At 35.1% G+C, this 21,486-nt stretch overlaps 1 pseudogene; it reads right to left on the bottom strand.

Annotated features, from left to right (window-relative positions):
• Positions 1-541: 541 nt before the first annotated feature.
• On the bottom strand, positions 542-1,225 carry LOC101042468 (centromere protein R pseudogene; annotated as a pseudogene).
• Between the last annotated feature and the right edge of the window lie 20,261 nt (positions 1,226-21,486).

Below are 21,486 nucleotides of genomic sequence, written 5' to 3'. Positions count from 1 at the left end.
TAACAAGAGCAAAACTCCGTCTCAAAAAGAAAAAACAAAAACAAAAAACAAAAAACATTTGTACTGAAAAATACATTCTAATATTTTATAAATGGTATTGACATTTTAAAACCTTGAAAATGTTTTTTTCTCTACAAGCATAGGAAAATAAAAACTCACTTCTGAGGTAGTGGCTACACAACAGACTAGATAAATTTAAAAAATATTTTTTTAGGAATCTATAAATTAATAAGCAGCTAAGGCTTTAAATGGGAAAACTGGTACTTAATTCCACTCACCATTATATTTAATCTGCATTTCAGAAAAATATATAGCTCTACCAAAGATGCCATTTTTATACATGCTTTATTAAGTCTACCCACAAGTGCTAAAAGTCCACAGAAATGTATGTGCTACAGAATATAAGTCAAGATCCTCCTCTCCATGTTGGCGTAAAGAGTCAAGAAGAAATGTATTATTTACATTGAGATTATCTACTGGTGTGTGTAGAAAGTTTAAATTAGTTGCAAGAAATTTTATCTAGATGTGCGCCAGCCGACTGCTACAAGCTGGTATTTACTGGGCAGATTAATTACAAATATTTCTCTGTTCCTTTAAATATGATCAGGCAGATGCAGAAGTTGATGCTTATGTTGAGTGCATTTCTTCTAAATGCCTCAGTTTAAAATGGCTTTAAGGAATTCATATCTGTCAAGATGACATGATTCTCTGTGAGGAAGTCCTGAACTCTTTTCAAACAGTTTTTGTTTAGTTACTTTTGTCATTAGTTCTTTGGTTTTCTTCATTTCTCTTTTTAAGAAACATGATCCACAGGAGATTCCAATGAGATTTTCAAGCTCTCTACTGCCCTCCAAAGCCTGTATACTACTTAAATTTTGCATTATCTCCACGATTTCTTACGACAATTTCTCAGCTTTAGATAGCAACATCATGAATTCATCATTGTCTTTTGTTGTAGATTCTGTGCTTTCAGTTAAACTGGGGTGATTCAATTTTTTTCTCTTTTCATTTGATAGTCCATTTCTGTACTCTTGTTCTTTAGAGCTTGTGGGAGAAGCAAATAGACTCATTTGACAAGTTCCAGTTGTTGGAGAGTAAGTTATAATACTTTTCTTCCTTATGATTTTTGAAGGATCACATGAATTGTCTTCTAACAGGCTATCCAATTTCGGTGATCTTTTAACAGGCATTTTGAGATTCGGGGAAGCACCACTGCCGCTGAATAAATGAACCCAGCAACTTCTGAGAACCCATGATTTGTTTTTAAATGTGAGAACATGAGATTTGGGAGGGGCCAGGGGCGAATGACATGATTTGGCTGTCTTGCCACTAACATCTCATCTTCAATTGTAACTTCCACAATTCCCACATGCCATGAGAGGAACCTAGTGGGAGGTAATTTATTCATTAAAGTGGGTCTTTCCTATACTGTTCTAGTTATAGTGAATGGGTCTCATGAGATGTGATTATTTTAACAGCTGGAGTTTCTCTGCACAAGTTCTTACTTTGCCTGATGCCATCCACATAAGATGTGACTTGCTCCTCCTTGCCTTCTACCATGATTGTGAAACTTCCCTAGCCATGTGGAGCTGTAAGTCTAATAAACTTCTTCCTTTTGTAAATTGCCCAGTTTTGCGTATGTCTTTATCAGCAGCATGAAAACAGTCTAATACAACAGATTCGGTTATCTTAAGTGATTTTCTGTCTCAACCAATAAAACAATTTCTTAAATGTCCTAATAATTTGTAAATTAATTTTACCTGCAATATATTTCAAGTTATCTGAGCAAAGTACTGAAATAATCATGGTTTTTTTTTTGTAAATGAGTTGTAAAGCATCAAAGAGTCCCCTCCTACCTAAAATTCTTTGTTTCATTTTAATTTTACATTTGCTGAGAATACAGTGTGTGGGATGTTTTTGTTCTCAAAATTCTGTACACTTTGTTTCACTGCCTTTTTAAAATTGTTTTATCAGATGTGAAGTTGATACAAAGAAATCTATTTTTAAAAGGGTAAAGCAATATACCAGTTACTATGGATGCATGAACAAATTATCTCAAAACTTAGTGATGTAAAACAACCATTTATTACACTCATAAATTTTCTGTTTCAGGAATTCAGACAAGGCCCTGGGGTTGTTTTTCTGTTTTACAATGTGTAGGGACTCAGCTAGAAGACTGACAGGTTGCAGCTGCTGTCATCTAAGAGCTCATTCATTCACACATCTGGCACTCAAAAAGCTAGGAACTGAAGCAGCTAGGGTTCCCCGGGAATGTCTTTCTTTCTCTGTATGTGTTCTCTCTGCATGGTCTTTGTAACACAATAGCCAGTGTGTTCACAGTAGCCGTATATATGGCAGCTCAAGGCTTCAAAGGTACAGGCCTTGATAAAGAGAGATGGGGAAAGGGAGAGAAAGAGGTGTGAAGAGAGAGAGAGAAAGAGAGTCAGATCACCTAATATGACCTAGCCTCTGATCATGGTATGCAGTAGAACTCTATTGGTGGAGGCAAATTCAAAGGTCCACTCAGAATAAAAGAGAGAAAACATAGATACTACCTTTCAACTGAAGTGTTTCAACATCACGTTGTAATTAGATAATGTAATATGAGCTGCTGTTGGCTTGTCCATGTATGGAAAATACAATCGGCCTTATGCTAAAGACTTACTGATAACATAACTTGCATTCCAACTATTCATTGTATAATTAGAAATGTTTCATCATTACCTGTGAAACACCTCTGTGCTTCTCTTTGAATGTCTTAACTTCCTTCCCTTTCTTTCACACTGCTCCACCTCCCTGTATATTTTTCTCTATAGTTTCACCATGTGTGAGTTCATGCTATCCCACAGTGAATGCACATGGATGCACATGTGTGTGCAGATCTAAGTATCATACAATAAAAAGAATACTAAATTAATTCTTTTGCAACTTCTTTTCTTTTTTAAACCATGTTCCTAAGAACTGTCCATATTATCACATGTACAGGGATACCCTGAACATGTTTTAGACCATTGCAATAAAACAAATACCAAATAAGGTGAGTCACATAAATTTTCTGGTTTTTCAGTGCATATAAAAGTTATATTTACAAGACACTGTAGTCTATTAATGGGCAATAGCATTATGTCTTAAAAGCAATGCACATACCCTAATTTAAAAATACTTTATTGCTAAAAAATGCAAATACTCTTCTGAGTCTTCAGATAGTCTTAATCTTTTTGCCTGTTGAGGGTCTTGTATTGATGCCAATGGCTGCTAACTGATCATGATGGTGGTTGCTGAAGGCTGGAATGGCTGTGCCATTGCTTAAAATAAGACGACAATGAAGCTTGACACATCAATTGATTCTTCCTTTCATGAAAGATTTCTCTGCAGCATGTGATGCTGTTTAATAGCATTTTACTCAGATAGAACCTCTTTCAAAATTGAGGTCACTTGTCTCAAAATCTACCACTGCTTTGCCAACAAAGCTGATATAATCTAAATCCTTTATTGTCATTTCAAGAATGTTCATAGTGTCTTAGGAATAGATTCCACCTCAAGAAACCACTTTCTTTGCTCATCCTTAAGAAGTAGCTCTACAGACATTCAAGTTTTATCATGAGATTGCAGCAATTCAGTCAGCTCTTCTGGTTCTACTTCAGTTTCTAGCTCTTTTGCTGATGTCGACACATCTGCAGAGACCATCTCTACTATTGCCTTGGACTCCTCAAATTCATCCATGAGGATTACAGTCAACTTCTTCCAAACCTTGTTAATGGTGTTTTGACCTCTTCTCATGAACTGTGAATTTGAAAGGCACTAGGAATGGCAAACCCTTTCCTGAAGATTTTCAATTTCCTTTTCTCAGATCCATCAGAGAAATCACTATCTACAAAGTCTATAGCCTAATAAAAAGTATTTCTTAAATAATAATACTTAAAAGATGAAATAACTCCTTGATCCATGACTGCAGAATGGACACTGTGCTATCAGGGATGGGAACATTAATCTCTTTGCATCTCCATTAGGACTCTTTGATGACCAAGTGTAGTGTCAAAGTGTGGTAATATTTGGGGAGGAATCATTTTTCTGAATCATTTTTCTGAGCATTAGATGATAACGGTTGGCTTAAAATATTTAGTAAACCATGCTATAAACAGATGTGCTGTCACCCATGCTTTGCTATTCAATTTTTAAAGCACAGACACAGTAAATGTAGGATTTTTAGAATTATAAATGAGGATTGGCTTCAGCTGCATTCATCCCTAACAAGGAGTCAGCCTTTCCTTTGAAGCCAGGCATTGACTTCTCCTCTATAGCTATGAAAGTTCTAGATGAAATCTTCTAATATAAGTCTGTTTCATCTATACATAAACCTAATGTGTACTTTATCCAGCTTCATCAATGATCTTTTAGCTAGAGCTGGATAAGTAGCAACAGCTTCTGTATCAGCACTAGCTGCTTCACGTTGTGCTTTTACAGTAGAGTAATGGATTCTTTCCTTAAACATCATGAACCAACCTCGCTAAACTCCAACTTTTCATCTGCAGCTGCCTCATTTCTCTCAGCCTTCATTGAACTGAAGAGTGTTATTATCTTGTTCTGATTAGGCTTTGTCTTAAAGAAATATTGCGGCTGCTTTGATCTTCTATCCAGGCAGCTAAAACTTTCTACCTATCAGCAATACAAGACTCTTTTGCTTTCTTATTCTGGTGCATTCACTGGAATGGCACTTTTAATTGTCTTTAAGAACTTTTACTTTGCATTCAAATCTTGCCTGTTTGGTGCAAGCAGCCTAGTTTTAGCCTATCTCAGCTTTGCTATGACTTTCTCACTTGTCATTTCTGGCTTTTGATTTAACATGAGAGACATGTGAGTCTTTCATTTGGATATTTAAAGGTCATGGCCGGGTGGTTGTTTGGCCTTGTTTCAGTATTTTTGTTTCTAGGAAATAGGCCCAAGGAAAGAGAGTGAAATGAGGAATGGTCATGGTACATGATGCTCCAAAACAATTATAATGTAACATTAAAAATCACTGACCATAGATCATCAACACAGATATAATAATAACATGGAAAAAGTTTAAAATATTGAGAAAATTATCAAAATGTGACACATAGATATGAAGTAACCACATGCTGTTGGAAAGAGGTGCTGTTAGACTTTTTAATGCAGGATTGCCACAAACCTTCAGAATATATAAAATGCAAGATCTGTGAAGCACAACACAGCCAAGAAGAATAAAATACATGCCTGTAGCTTAAAAATGAGTATTTTACATGCCTTATGCTATTCCATAGAGCACATATTCCACAAATTATGTATTTAATTAGTAACAGAATTTGAGTTGTTTCCAGTTTTGCTTTATTTATATGACTACCATAGGGCAGCTATGAATATTTAAACATTTTTGTGTATTTTTTTAGTGGATGTGCAAGAGATTTTCTAGCATATGTTCCCAGCATGGAATATTTATAGCATATTCTGCAATATTCATATTGTGATATAAATTTCATGTTTTATTTCACATTAAAGTTTTAATACACATGCAATTTGAGATTATATGCCGTAATTTTTTTCTAAATAAATTTGGAATTTATTCTACCACTATTTATCAATTTTTATATAAATGTTAACTTGGAAATCATTTCAAATTTACAGGGTATTGCTGAGAATAAAAATAATATAAAGAAAACACATTATTTACCTAGATTTGCCTAATTTTTATATATCTAAATTATGTGTATATATGTACATGCACACATAAACATAGATATGTCTGTGTTTGCCAATTACATTCCTCATGACTGTTTACCACTAAGTAATTCTACATATATTTCATGATAATAAGGGTATTATTTTACATAACCACAGTAGTTATCAAATCTATAAATTTACATTGAATTTATACTTTTATCTAGTCTGCTTCTCATATTCCACTTTTCCCAAGTGACCTAATTATGTTGTATATAACATTTTCCCATTCCAGTAGCAGAATCCAACCTCTGGATCAGATACTGTAAAGCTGACATGTCTCTTTAGCTTGTAACACTTTCAAAGTCATTCTTGGTCTTTGGCAATATGGTCATATCCCCAAAAAGATGAAGTTCATCCCCTTTTTAAATAAAAACAAGCCTCATTTTGTTTTTGACATTTTCCCTTAAGATGAGTTTATGCATTTGTGGTATGTCTCAAAGTTTCACATCGGGAGGCACATGATGTCATTGATGATAGTAAGTTTAAGCATCCTGTTAAAGTGTTGCTCCAATTCTGCACTGCCCATTTATATGTTTTTAAATGCTGTTGTTAATCTATTTCTCAAAACTAATGTAAACAGTCAATGGGAGAGTACTTCAGCATTATGCAGATCTTCTGATCTCATAAATATTTCTCCCTATACATGGCATCCACTGATGAGTCTTGCGTGATCTCAACTTTACCATAATGATTGCAAAATGATAATTTTCCATCTCCAGGGCTCACTTCACATTTAGCAGTTAGCTTTCAATATTCTACTGTAGTTAAGAGCCTTCCATTCTCCTATATGTAGGTATGTATTTATCTTTTTTTTTTTTTTTTTTTTTAAGACAGAATCTTGCTTGCTCTGTCACCCAGGCTGGAGTGCAGTGGTACAATCTTGGCTCACTGCAACCTCCACCTCCCAGATTCAAGCGATTTTCCTGCCTCAGCCTCCCAAGTAACTGGAACTACAGGCACCTGCCACCACACCTGACCAATTTTTTTTTTTTTTTTTTTTTTTTTTTTTTTTAGTAGAGACGGTTTCACCTTGTTAGCCAGGATAGTCTTGATCTCCTGACCTCATGATTCACCTGCCTCAGCCTCCCAAAGTGCTAGGATTACAGGTGTGAGCCACCGCACCTGGCCTGTATTTATCATTTTTAATATATCTGTTTGTATATATTCATTATCAAATAATCACAAATTTCTAGATTCAATTACTATAATTTATTACTGGACTTAATTATTTTTGGTGTTTAAATCCTCCTTGATTTGGCCCATGAGGGCCTGGGAATCTCCTCAGTCTGGTTCCTGCATGTTCATTCCATACTCCCATCTAATTTGGCATGACAGAATATTCCAGGTTATCTTGGATCTATTTTCCTCTAACCCTACAATCAATTGTTTTTTCAAGGAGCAGAAGTTACTGTCTGTTACTATCATTTACTTAAAAGCCTGACATTTTTCTATTTGTCCCTATTATAAATCAAGCTTTCATATATGGGTGAGTACTAGCTTGGATTTATTCTGCTATGTTAGTATACTTACATAAAACTAAATGTGTACTAAAATAGGCTTAATTACTATAATTTCATATTAGTTGTCAGACTTTTTGATTACTTTTTAGACATGTCTAAACTCTTTCATTCTTTGCCCATCTCCATAAAATTTGGAATTAGGTTACTAATTTGAATTTTAAAAATATTAGAAGGTTGATTGAAATTATGTTACATCTTAGATTAATTTCTAGATACTTTTTCTTCAGGATTCTTAGTGTGTGTCTTTCTAACTGAATAACTGAGCTACAATTTTCTCATTGTTAATCATTCTGGTTTGGTTTTCCCAGCACACAATGTACCCTTATTTACATACATGTAAGACATATTGCAATTTCAGAAACATGTTCTTAGATTATGTCTTTAAATAAACTCATAAATTGTTTTAGTTTATTTTCTTGTATGAACGCCAACTAGACACAGCTTTTATCTCATTTCCCTTTTCAAAAAAATATTACTGACCTTGACAGTTTTTGATTTTCTCTTTTTACTTTCAATTCTAAACCAATTTTATAGCTCTTATGCTTGATATATAGATCTCTTTAGTACTCAGAGTTGCCAAGTAGGCAATGCTAGGGTAACTAGCTTTTGTGGTCTGCATGACACTAAGACACTTACTGGGATACAGGGACTTTTAAGATTTAAAATGAAGACTGTCACTGGCAAATGGACTACCTGATCATTGTGTAACTAAGGGTGGAGTTTCACCTTGCCTAATCTAAGGGCAATATTATCACTATGTGCAATAGAAATGGCATTGTTCTTATATTTTCCATGATATTTAGATAGGTAAGTGGTATGTTGTAAAATAAATTAAGCAGCATTCTTTATTAAAATTAACCTACTAAAAATTCCACACGCAGATATCTTCACCTGAAAATATTACTAAACATTTAAAGAAAAAATAAAGCCAAACTTTTACACTTATTTCAGATAAATTGGAAAAAAAATAAAAAATGCTCTGCCTAATAGGTCAGTTTCTTTATTTTTAAATCACCATAATATTGATTAGGAAACACATTTTCTTTATCCAGTGTGTCACTGATGGGTATTTGGGTTGGTTCCAAGTATTTGCTATTGTGAACAGTGCCGCAGTAAACACACATGTGCATGTGTCTTTATGATAGAATGATTTATAATCCTTTGGGTATATATCCAGTAATGGGAATGCTGGGTCAAATGATATTTCTATTTCTAAATCCTTGAGGAATGGCCACACTGACTTGGTTGAACTAATTTACACTTCCATCAACAGTGTAAAAGCACTCCCATATACACCATGGAATACTATGCATCCATTAAAAAGGGTGAGTTAATGTCGTTTGCAGGGACATGGATAAAGCTGGAAACCATCATTCTCAGCAAAGTGACACATAAACGGAAAACCAAACACCGCATGTTCTCATCATAAGTGGGTGTTGAACAATGAGAACACATGGACACAGGGAGGGGAACATCACACATTAGGACTTGTTGGGGGATGGGGTGCTAGGAAAGGGATAGCAGGGGGCCAAGGGATGGGGGAGGGATAGCATTAGGAGAAATACCTAATGTAGTTGTCAGGGTGATGGATGCAGCAAACCACCATGGCGTGTGTATAACTATGTAACAAAAAAGCACATTCTGCACATGAACCCCAGAACTTAAAGTATAATAATAAGGAAAAAAAGGAAAAAAAAGAAACACATGACACAGATCTTGCAAAAAAGAAAAATTATAGGCTAGTCACACTCAAATTAATTTTAAAACCCTAAAAAAAGAAAAGCAAGTCTAGCAAAATACATGAATTATTCAAGTTGTGTTTAGTTCTGAAAGTAAAGATAGGACTATTGGTCTATTTCCACACTGCTGTAAAGCAATACCTCAGACTGGGTAATTTATAAAGAAAAGAGGTTTAATTGGTTCAAGGTTCTGCAAGCTGTACAGGAAGCATAGAAGCTTCTGCTTCTGTGGAGACCTCGGGAAATTTACAATCATGGCAAAAGGTAAAGGCGAAGCAGGCACATCTTACATGGCCAGAGACAGAGAGAGAGGGAAGGTGCTGTACACATTTAAACAACCAGATCTCATGAGAACTCACTATTGTGAGAAATCTGCACCAAGGAGAAATCTGCCTTCAGGATTCAATCATCTCCAGGTAGATCCTATTTTCAACAATGTGGATTAAAATTCAACAGGAGATTTGAGTGGGGACACAGATCCAAACCATATCATTTTGTCCATTGCCCCTCCCAAATCACATGTCCTTCTCACATTTCAAAATATAATAAACATTCCCCCAGAGGCTTAACTCATTCTGTTATTAACTCAAAAGTCCAAAGTCTTATCTGAGACAAGGTCTTTTCTACCTATGAACCTGTAAAATCAAAAACAAATTAGGTACTTTTTATTTTTATTTATTTATGTATTTATTTGTTTACTTATTTTATTTGATGGAGTCTTTCTCTGTCACCTAGGATGGAATGCAGTGGCGCAATCTCCACCCACTGCAACCTCTGCCTTCTGGGTTCCAGCGATTCTCCTGCCTCAGCCTCCTGAGTATCTGGGATTATAGGAAGGCACCACCATGCCTGGCTAATTTTTTTATATTTTCAGTAGAGATGCGGTTTCACTGTATGGGCTAGGCTGGTCTTGAACTCCTGACCTCAGGTGATCCACCCACCTCAGCCTTCCAAACTGCTGGGACTAAAGGCGTGAGCCACCACACCTGGCCAAGTTAGTTAGTTTTACGATATGATAGGGATATGGGGAATGGATAAATATTCCCATTAGAAAAGGGAGAAATTGGCCTAAGAACTGTCATCCCTGTGCAATTCCGAAGCACAGCAAGGCAGTTACTGAATCTTAAAGATTCAAAACAATCTCCTTTGATTCCATGTATTACATCCAGAGCACACTGATGTGAAGGGTTGGCTCCCAAGGCCTTAAGCAGCTCCACCCCTGTGACTTTCCACTATTCAGCACTCACTGTTCCTCTCAAGGACTGAGATTATGTGTCTGTGGTGTTTATAGGTGCCCAGTGCAAGCTGTCAGTGACTCTACAATTCCAGGGTCTGGAAGATGGTAGCCTTCTCATACAGCTCCACCAAGCAGTGCCCCAGTGAGGACTTTGTCGGGGGATCCCAACCCCACAATTATCCTCCTCACTGCCCTAATATAGGTTCTCCATGAGGGCTCCTCTCCTGCAGCATGCTTCTGCCTGCATATCCAGGCTTTTCCATACATCCTCTGAAATCTAGACAGAGGCTCTCAAGACTTAATTATTGCACTTTGTGTATGCACAGGCTTAACACCATGTATAAGCCACCAAGGCTTAGGGCTAGCCCTCTGAAAGTGACTTTAGCTGGACCTGGGTCCCTTTGAGCCATGGCTAGACATGGAATGGCTGAGATACCAGAAGCAGTGTCCTGAGACTGTGTGGGGTAGTGGGGTAGTGGGGTCCTGGCCATGGACCACAAAATAATTTTTCTCCATTAGGCCTCTGAGCTTGTGGTAGGAGGGGCTGCCACGAAGTTCTCTGAAATGCCTTTGAGGCCTTCTTCTCATTGTCTTGGCTATCATCACTTCCTTCCTTTTAGTTTTGCAAATTTCTGCAGCCTGCTGAATTTCTTCCCTGAAAGCAGGCTTTTCTTTTCTACCACATGTTTACACTTTGCTTCTCTTTTATTTTTATTTTGAGATGGGGTTTTGGTCTTGTTGCCCAGGCTTAAGTGCAATGGCATGACCTTGGCTTACCACAACCTCCACTTCCTATGTTCAAGTGATTCCTCTGCCTCAGTCTACCGAGTAGCTGGGATTACAGGCATGCACCACCATGCCCAGCTAATTTTATATTTTCAGTAGAGAATGGGGTTTCTCTGTGTTGGTCAGGTCGGTCTTGAACTCCCAACCTTAGGTGATCTGCCCACTTCAGCCTCCTGAAGTGCTGGGATTAGAGGTGAGAGCCACCATGCCCAGTCTGCTTCCCTTTACAATGTAAGTTTTGGTTTTAGATAATTTCTTTTTCATGTGTATGAGCATAGGTTGTTAGAAGCATCTAGGTAACATCTTGAATGCTTTGCTGCTGAAAAATTTCCTCCACCAGACACCTGAAATCATCACCCTCAGGTTCAAAGTTCCACAGATCCCTAGAGCAGGGACACAATGCAGAGGGGCCATTTGCTAAAGCATAGTAAGTTATAATCTTTACTCCAGTTTCCAATATGTTCCTCATTTCTATCTGAGACCTTATCAGCCTGGATCATTATCCATATCACTATCAACATTTTGGTCACAATCATTCAACAAGTCACTATGAAATGCCATATTTTCCCTCATCTTCATGTCTTCTTCTGAGCACTGCAAACTCTTCCAACCTCTACTCATTATCCAGTTCCAAAGACACTTCCATATTTTCAGATATCTTTATAGCAATGCCCAACTTCTCAGTACCAATTTTTTGTTTTAGTTCGTTCTTGCACTGCTATAAATAAATACTTGAGACTGGGTAATTTTTTTTAAAAGAAGTTTAATTAACTCACGGTTCTGCAGCCTAGACAGGAGGCATAGTGGCTTCTGCTTCTAAGGAGGCCTCAGGACATTTACAACATTGCAGAAGGCAAAGGGAAGCAGGCATCTTAAATGGCCAGAGCAGGAGCAAGAGTGAGAAGGGGAGGGGCTACACACTTTTAAACAACCAGATTTCATGAGAATTCACTATCACAATGACAACATCAAGAGGGAAATCTTCCCTTATGGTCGAATCACCTCCCATCAGGCCCTACCTCCAATACTGAAGATTACAATTCCACATGATATTTGGGTGAGGACACAGATCCAAACCATATTAACTATTCTGTAATTTCCCATTATAATAAAATGAAAAAACTCAGAGGATTATCACAACAGATGCAAAACAATCTGTTTATAACCTAAATGCTCATTCATAATTAAAAATAAGGTTCCTTTTCATTCTGATACCACATAGCCACAAAAAAAAAATGAAAATGAGAAAGCATTGTACTTGGTGGAATGTTGAAAGGTTTTTCTTTAATCTCAGGGACACAGAAAGGATGGGCAGAGTATATACATTTATTCATTACACATTTGCAGCCCTTGCTAGTCCATTAAGAGAAGGAAAATCAGTCAGGTACAGTGGCTCTTGCCTATAATCCCAACACTTTGGGAGGCCAAGGCAGGCAGATCATGAGGTCAGGAGATCGAGGCCATCCTGGCAAACACAGTGAAACTCCATGTCTACTAAAAATACAAAAAAATTAGCCAGCACAGTGGGACACACCTATAGTCCCAGTTACTAGGGAGGCTGAGGTGGGAGAATCGCTTGAATCGAGGAGGTGGAGGTTACAATGAGCCAAGATTGTGCCACTGCACTCCAGCTTGGTGACAAAGCAAGACTCCATCTCAAAAAATAAAAAAAGAAAGGAAATGAACAAAAGTTATATGAATTAAAGCATCAGATGAAACTGTCATACTATTTGCTATGTTACTAGTATTATGTATACAAAATATCCAAAATAATTTGTGAGACGTTCGTCATCACCTGCAGAGGTCTGTCCTGCAGACCCTGAATCAATGACGGATTAATAAATTCACTTCACATCCATTACAGTGATTCAAGTGGACTAAGGATGGCTGTTTTCAGAGGGCAAATGCAGCCAACCAACCAAGACTCCCTGTACATCTTCACAGTTATTCAGTAGAGATTTCATAACAGAGGTTCTAAGTCAACATGCTTGTGGGTAATTAGCATTGTTAAAAGAGTGCTGTTACGAATGATAAAAGCTTTTGGTCCTGGGACCCAGAGTAAACTCCATTAACTGGTAATTCCCTTTTTAACCTCCCCCTGAGAGGACCATCAGCACAAAGTTTACATGAGCAAACAAATTAGAGTAGACACAAAGGCATATGGGGTAAACAGACAACTAAGAAAGCCGTTTATTGCCCCTGTCTTTTCCCTAAGCTAATGTAATGAACTGGCTGCCTTCAGCCTGTCCCAGTCAAACATTTCGGGCTTCCAAAAGGTTTGAAACTATAATGTGTAACTTTCTCTAATATTTCCCTAATATTTTGCCACTCCCCCTGAGAGAATCTCAACAAATTCGTAGAACATTATTTCAGAACAAATCAGGGTTGTAGCCAAGTTTGCTGGATATAAAATCTGTTTGCTTTTTCTAGTCACCACTCTCCCATACAAAACCTTCATAAGTGGAGGAATGTACCATTTTAATATATTGCAAGACTCAATATTGTAATAACATCACATTTGTCCAAATCCTACCAGATTTACCCAATCAAATCTCTAATTAAACAGTTTGTTAATATTGCCAAGCCAATACTAAAAATCATGTAGAAGGGCAAAAGACCAAGAATAATCAAAATTAATACTGAATAAGAAGAACAAAATGAGAAAACTTGACTCTATTGGGAATTAATAACTACTGTAAAGTTACTATCATTAAGACAGCACAGTATTTGTGTAGAAATAAGCAACTAGATCAATGAAACAAAATAATGAGCCCACTATGTGAGAAAGACAGGACACATACAAATACACAAGATATACCCAGAAAGTAGAGGAAAAGTAATAGTGTTTTTTAAAAAATAAATGGCGCTTGAAATATTTGGTATTCATGTGTCCATCTATGTCTACAACTTGTACTGAAATCAATTCTATTGGAATTTAAGTCTGAAAGGTAAGGTGAGAAAAAATGCTCTAGAAATACGATACAGAAAAATATTTTACACTTTTATATAGGAAAATATTTCTCAAATAGGACATGAAAATCATTAATTAGAAAGAAAATATTGATAAATTTTGATGACATTAACATAAAGATATTTATTCTAAAACAACATTAATACAACACAAAAGTAAATATTGAAAATATATTTCTAACTCATATATTTGCCAAAGAGATTGCATCTACAAGGTATAAATATAAATAAATACTTCAAGTAACTCAGGCAAAGAAAGGAAACATAGTAAAAAGTATGTGCAAGGCAGTTGAATAGTACTTCACAGATGAAGACATACAAAAACAATAATTTGTCACTTAATGATGAGGATATGTTCTGAGAAATGCATTGTTAGGCAATTTAATTTATTCCTTGCGCGAACATCATGGAGTGTACTTACACAAACCTAGGTGGTATAGCCAACTACACACTAGGTTATATGCTGTAGTCTATTGCTCCTGTAATCTGTACAGCATGTCACTCTACCAAATACTCAAAGGAATAATAATACAATGGTAAGTATTTATATATCTAAATACTTCCCAACACAAAAGAGGTACAGTAAAAATATGAAATAAAAGATAAAGAGTACATCTGTAGAGGGCACTTACCATAAACAGAGCATGTAAGATTGAAAATTGCTCAGGTGATCCAGTGATGAGTGAATGTGAAGGCCTAGGATATTCTTGTAGAATACTGTAGACTTTACAAACACCATGCACTTAGCCTACACTAAATTTATTTAAAAATAAAGTAACTGTGTTCGGACATTGTGATGGTTATAACGTCACTAGAAGATAGGGATTTTTCAGCTCCTTTATAATCTTATGGGAACACCTTCTTACATGTTATCTATTGTTGGCCAAAATGTCATTACGTGGTGCATGAATGTAATCAATAAGCATATGAAAACCCACCTAAAAGTCATTATAAAAATGAAAATAAAAAACACAATGAGATAACACTACTTTCCCAAAAGAAGACAAGAAGTAAAATTGACAAGAACTTTGATAATACCAGAAATTGGAAAGGCTGTGGAACAAAAGTAACTCTTATACACTTCTGTAGAAAATTTAAGTTGTTAAAACTACCTAGAAAAAATTACTGTTACCTAATATATATGAAGATACATTTTTTATGGTCCCACAGTTTTACTCCAAGAAATCCAAAAGAAATTTATAAACATGTATACAAAAAGACATTTAAAAGAGTGTCTTACAACTACTGTGTCTAAGAATACATGATTACATAGCCAAATAAAACAGAAAAGCAGGGAAGCTCAAACAGGAGAATCATCACCCTAAAGTGGGAAGGGAAAGGGTTAATATCTGTGAGGAAAACAGAATTTTAGGGTGTTGCAATGGTCTAGCTCAGGCGTCCCCAAACTTTTTACACAGGGGGCCAGTTCACTGTACCTCAGACTGTTGGAGGGCTGCCACATACTGTGCTCCTCTCACTGACCACCAATGAAAGAGGTGCCCCTTCCTGAAGTGCAGCTGGGCCAGAAAAATGGCCTCAGGGGGCCACATGCGGCCCTCGGGCCATAGTTTGGGGACGCCTGGTCTAGCTAGTGACCTGTGTTGTTCTTAGTCGTTCACTTTGTACTAGATGAACTGAACTTTTCATTTCTTAATATAAACTTTCTGAATTTGTGTTATATAGTTTAAAAATAGTTTGAAACAAGAAGGAAATCACAATAGAAACCAAGAATTACTTAGAAGTCAACATTTGATGAGTATACTACTTATTAAAATTTGTATTTGAAGATAAATGTTTACTTTCACCTTTAATTATTAAAAATTAAAAGAAATTGGAAAATAGGATTAATAAAGGAATTAATAAAATAAAAAGTAAATGTTAAAAAATCTACAAAACAAAAATCTTTGAAAAGATTTTTTTAAATCAGATGAAAATAAGAGAAATACAGAGTGAATGGCCTGAGAGAAGAGGACAGAGAAAAAAACAGTGGTGTAGAAAATTAAAAGAAACATTATTATGTAGCATTTGTACATTTATACTTGTAATTCTGTCAGTTTATATTTCAAAATTATGGCTCAGAAAGACAGAAACATATGTGAGTAAAGTTTTCTTCTAGAGAGAGATGGAGTGGTATGGAACTAAGGATTAGAAATAGGAAGATTACAATGTTATTTGCAATTACTTACTCATTTAAAATACCTGAGATCGTGGATTTTTTCATGTAACTTGAAGATCTGCTTGCACAAGGATTATAATATTTATGAATTTCAGTATTTAAAATAATTCTAAATTAGAATATCTGAAATAAAATTTTAATGAACTGTTGCATTTTAACTAAGTTACTAAGGCAAAGATTAATTCTTAATTGCCGTATCAGAGATTTGATTATATTTACTAACGCTTTCTAGAGTCACAATTAGATCCTGCAATATATTTAGAGCATTCAACCTTGTAGATAGAGATCCTCACTGTATGGAGTGGAAATGACAACCTTCCTGCCATAAAGGGCTCAAACATACCCTCAACAGCTTCTACCTGCTTTCTTGCAGAGGTCCCTAAATTCTATCCCTTCAAATCCATGTTGATTTTAAAAATCATCTGATTGAGTCATTTCTCAACTTGAAATATTCTAACCTCTGATATCTTTTCACCACAAGCCTCCAAATTAATAGCATAATATTCTAGGACCATCATACACCCTGCTCCATTTACCTCATTTTGTGCATTCTCTCCCCATAGAAACCATTGTCGCTAGCATTTATTGAGTGCTTACAGTTCTAGCATAAACTAGAATTCTTTTTACTTTTTTCTTCTGATACTATGATGAATTGCTTAAAAATTTTGGTGTTATAAATAAAGCACATATAGCACATATTCCAGAGCACACGTTACTTTGGTCAGAGAATTGCTCTGTATAACTTGTCTTTTGAAATTTGTTCAAACTTGCACTCTGCCCAGCAGATAGATATTTTTTTCTAACAGATTCATATAAACTTGAAAAACATATGAGCTCTTCGTTTCTTGGTTATCAGGCTCTATATGAGGTTTTTCTACCCCTGTACAGATACTTTTTGTCTTCTTTTTATAGAGTTTACTAAGAAAGGTGTGTTAAATCTCCCAATAATGATTTCAGGTTATTTTTCTTCTTAGTTCTGTCAAATTGTGCTTTCAAAAATTAAAAATATATTTCTACATTGACTTATTAAAATATATTACATCTGATTGACTGACTTTTATTATTATAAAATGTTATCTTTCAAAAATCTCTGGTCATGCTGATTACACTAAAGATATTTAAAGTAGATATTCATATAGAAACAGTATAGATTTTCTTGTCTCTTCAGCTATCTAATTCAATTTATTTATTTTTTTAACACATTTTATAGTGTACATTTAAGGTTTACAACATGATGTTATGAGATACATAGAGATAGCAAAAAGGTTGCTATAATGAAGCAAATTTATATATATATATATATATATATATATATATATATATATATATATATATATCTTTTTTTGCATTTGTGGCAAGAATGACTAAAACCTACTCATTTAGCGTAAATCTCATATACAGTACTATTTTATTTAATGCTGTGCTAGATAATTACTCAGGATGTTGCATCATCCATTGTGCTGCTTGTGTAAACCCTGGCTTCCAATTCAAATGTAGTAATTCTTAACCAGAGTATGCAGAAAAATATAACAAATACTGCATTTTCTGGTCATGTTAAATTATTCAGAGTAATTTATAGTCCAAATGTAGAACAACACATCTGCCAACAATGCATTCCCTTGAAATTTCTGGGTCATATCACTGAATTCCTGAAGGAAATGAGAACCTTTTCAGTGTGGACCACATTTCTTCTGTTCATACAATGCCACCAGTGCTGATGAGAGGCCTGAAGGCAGAGGAAAAAGAGTACTTATTTTCATGACCCTCAATTAGTATGGCTTAAAGCTGGTCATTTACACATGGCTCTAGGTCTATTACTATCAGAATATTAACAGTAAGTGGTTTTGTAGAAAAGAAACATTTTCTGTCTTTATGGAATACCTAAAATACAGTATTTTGATACTTTCTTCTCTCATTTGAATTACTGTAAGTCAAACTACACATTACTTATAAACTAGTTCATCCTAACACATCACATTTTTTTATCCTTTTTTCTATATTACATATAATTTTTGATATGGTTAGGCTTTATGTCCCCACCCAAATCTCATCTTGAATTGTAATACTCATAATCCCCACCTGTTAAGGTTAGAACTGTTAGAGATAATTTAGTCATCCTGACACCCTGTGAAGAAGGTGCCTGCTTCCCCTTCACCTTCTGACATGATTGTAAGTTTCCTGAGGCCTTCCAAGCAATGAGGAACTGTGTGTCAATTATGCCTTTTTCCTTTATAAATTACTCAGTCTTGAGAATTTCTTTATAGCAGTGTAAGAATGGACAAATACAATTTTCTTCTTTCTCATAGAGTACTATATACTCTTACTTATTTTCCAGCTAACAAAAGTTCTTTTCATCTGTATCTAATAGTTTGTTAAATCCATTCTTTGGGTTTTTCATTTAAATCACATATTCAGTACTATAACATAATAGACTCTTTAAAGTTTTCCATTCTCCTCTGAATGCTTAATTTTGTAATTTAATTTCTTAAAAATAATGATTGTCACTATAAAGTCTGTGTCTGATTATTTGTAATAACCATATATCCTTTGGATCTTTATTTTCTTCTTTTTTTGGTAGTCTGTCATTTTTTCCACTTGTTCAAATGTTTTTTAAAATTAAGTGTTAGATATTATATATGAAAAATTATGCAAATAATTACAAACTCTGGATAGGACTGTTTCTCCAGAAAGAGCTTATTTTTTTAAAGCAGCTAGGTTTGCCTTTATACTATCAGAGGCCAAGATTATTTGATGTCAGATTTAAGTCTCTGGCTCACTTTTTCTCCCTAAAGATTAGAGCCAAACTCTGATTTTTTTCTTTTTACCAGATCATCTTCTCCCTGGAAGTCTCTGAGCTTAAATTTCTCCCCATTTCCCCACAGTTAAAGAGAATGGAGAAAGCCCTTCCTCCTGCCTTTATCTCTCAGCTCCATTTTTGCTGTGGTACTTAGCAACTGACTCATGGGAGAAAAGGCACCCAAAGACCAGGAAGCGCCCTTCTTCTTGACTTCTTTGTGGATCCTGATCTGTCAAATTCTCAATGTCTTGATAGCTCTTCAGTGCCTCCAAATATACTCTTCATCTCTATTGTCAAATTTTGATTATTTATATTGAAATAAATAATCTGAAACAAGCAAGTTGGCCATTACCAGACTATAACTGTCAGATTGCTCTGGATTTGAAACAAATAATTTCTATCTTCTTCTAATCAAAAATTTACTATAATTTATTATATAGATAATAAACACCCTGGGAGCACACTATTCACTAAATATAATACTGTGTAGTGTGGCACAAAAAGTAGAACATTAAAGAATCAAAATATTAACATTTAAAAATGTCTACAGATTTTTGCCAAATAAATAAGCTAAAGTATCAGAAAACAGTAAAGAATAGCACTGTATAAATGTATAAGGAATTGATATGTGTGCCTGCTTTGTAAAAGAACTAATTCCATAGAATTAAATCTAAGTGTTGAGAGAAAATTTAGCAAATACACAATTTAATAGTCAAAATAATAGCCATTGTTATTAAATCTCTTATTTATTCCTTGACCTTGTCATGACATAATTAAAAATATTCTAAATTTTAATTTATAAATTCACAATCTGATCATTCACACCTGTTACTTTTGTTAGACAAGTATATATGTAAGTAGATATTTGTAAGTAGAATGTGGATGTCTTCCTGCCTTATTTGCAAAACACCTGTTTATTTTGAGCAATTTCAATTTATACAAATTTTTAAGAATCAATTTGGATTCCATTTTGAAAATATATTAGTGCCTTCCTCCCTAAGTCAGAGTCAGTAAAGTAAATTATTCTGACTTCATGGGAATCAACAAATGAGATTGGTTTGTAAACATAAGTTTAAGTTAAACTACAAGCCATACAATTCTCATTAACTCAGGAACTACACAGGAAAGAGACTATTTAATACATGACCTAGATTAAAATATAAAAATAGAAGAGATTCACTGTGGCTAAAGAGCAAGAGTAGAAGCTAAGTTAATTAATAATATGTGCTTGAAGCTTTTGAATAGAGGAGAAAAGGTGATTTTCTCTGCATGCTTACTTATATTCAGTTCTAAATCATGCCAGTAGCAAAGATATTACCTCGTTCACAACTCAAATAGAGATTAAATATGTAATTACTCTAAATGTGTGTAGCCCAATGAGAGAGCATACGATAATGGAAAGAACATGAAAATTTTAGGGGAACATACACACATATACACACACATTAGAGGTTCAAATCTTTAGTTCAACATCATCTAGCTGTGATACTAAGAAATTTTGTTATTTGGGGTCTCAATTCCACCTCATATATTTTTATGAATATTGTTAAAAGTGCCAGGTATGAATTTGACAGGTCACTTAATCAGTATCAGTTGAATCTGAATGATTTATTTTCTATTTCAACTCACTGTCCCTAACATGGTTTTCTCCTTCAGTACAGCACAGCATTCCTCTATGTTCTCCCTCTGATAAATAGTCCCATTCAACCCAAATGATATGTAAAGAAAAATAAGAAATAAAGTTAGAAATATGAATTAGGTGCAGAGTCCAGAGGTCATCAAAAAGCCATCTGGGGAATTTGAACCTTTTTCAATAGGCAAAGGAGAATCCATAAACACAACTAAATATTGGAGAAAGATAATTCAACAATTGTTCTTCAAATTACCATCTGACCATCATGAATTCAGCTGGCTTGGAAGGGCATAAAGGTGCATAATCATGCTAGTGATAAGGCTTTTAAGATTGTGCAGATGAGAATTTGTGAGGGCCTAGATTAAAGTAGTGATGGTAGTGACAAGATGAAACAGACAGATTTAGGTATTAAAGAGCAGTGCAGACAGAAAGAGACTAGCTGAGTCATACACAGAATGGGAGATTGGACATGAGACTAATACTTTTTTCCTCACCTATAAGTGGGAGCTAAATGATGAGAATATACAGACACACAGGGAGGAACAACACACATTGGGGCCTTTTGGAGGGAGAGGATTAGGAAAAACAACTAATGGTTACTACTAGGCTTGATAATTGGGTGATGAAAAAAATCTGTCCAACAAACCCCCATGACAAAAGTTACCTGTGTAACAAACCTGCACTTGTATCCCTGAAATTAAAATAAAAGTTTAAAAAAATCTAGATGAATGAGAGAATGGTGATGACATTTACAAATGTAAAAAACGCAATTGGACTTTAGACTTCAGAAATAACGAAGTAATGATGAGCTGGTTGTAATTTTGTCTGACCAAGGGATGGAAGGTTCAGGGAGAGGTCAGAGGCAGAGATTTAGATTCATGTGCCATTT

This window comes from Saimiri boliviensis, chromosome 1 (genome assembly GCF_048565385.1).
Source record: "Saimiri boliviensis isolate mSaiBol1 chromosome 1, mSaiBol1.pri, whole genome shotgun sequence".
Classification (NCBI taxonomy): domain Eukaryota; kingdom Metazoa; phylum Chordata; class Mammalia; order Primates; family Cebidae; genus Saimiri; species Saimiri boliviensis.
Note: the sequence above shows the minus strand (reverse complement) of the source record. Positions and strands in the feature narration are given on the sequence as shown.